Source organism: Globicephala melas, chromosome 8 (genome assembly GCF_963455315.2).
Source record: "Globicephala melas chromosome 8, mGloMel1.2, whole genome shotgun sequence".
NCBI lineage: Eukaryota > Metazoa > Chordata > Mammalia > Artiodactyla > Delphinidae > Globicephala > Globicephala melas.
Window position 1 is genome coordinate 46,053,380 of NC_083321.1, and position 671 is coordinate 46,054,050.

The window sequence follows — 671 nt, forward strand, 5'->3', positions numbered from 1 at the left end:
TAAATGAGTTTTCAGAAAAGTGACCCAGAAAAAAATCTGATGATCAATCAAGATATCACATTAATAAAGTATTATTGTTTATTGCATTCTATAAAATTATACTAAAATGTTATTTTTGTACTTTGTAAGTTTGTTGTTACTCATATATCACTATTACCCCTATAAAATAGTTTTAAAGGAAAAAACTATTTTTGGTACCTTTAATGAAACTTTTCCCTTGCTTTTTTTTTTTTTTTTTTTTTTGCAGTACGCTGGCCTCTCACTGTTGTGGCCTCTCCCGTTGCAGAGCACAGGCTCCGGACACGCAGGCCCAGCCGCTTTGCGGCATGTGGGATCTTCCAGGACTGGGGCACCAACCCGTATCCCCTGCATCGGTAGGTGGACTCTCAACCACTGCGCCACCAGGGAAGCCCCTTCCCTTGCTTTTTGAATAAGGAGCCTTGCATTTTAATTTTGCACTGAGCTCTGCAAATTAAGAGCTGGTCCTGCCCATGAGGTTGGCCTATGTTACAGATAATGCAGGCCAGGGAGCACCAAATGTTTTTCAACAAGAATTATCATATTTATATTTTGAGAGAGGTACTGAGGATGAATACTAATTAAGTCTCTTTTCTGCTGGACTGTAAGCTCTTTGAGGCAGGGTCTGCCTCTCATTCATCTTTGTATCTCCC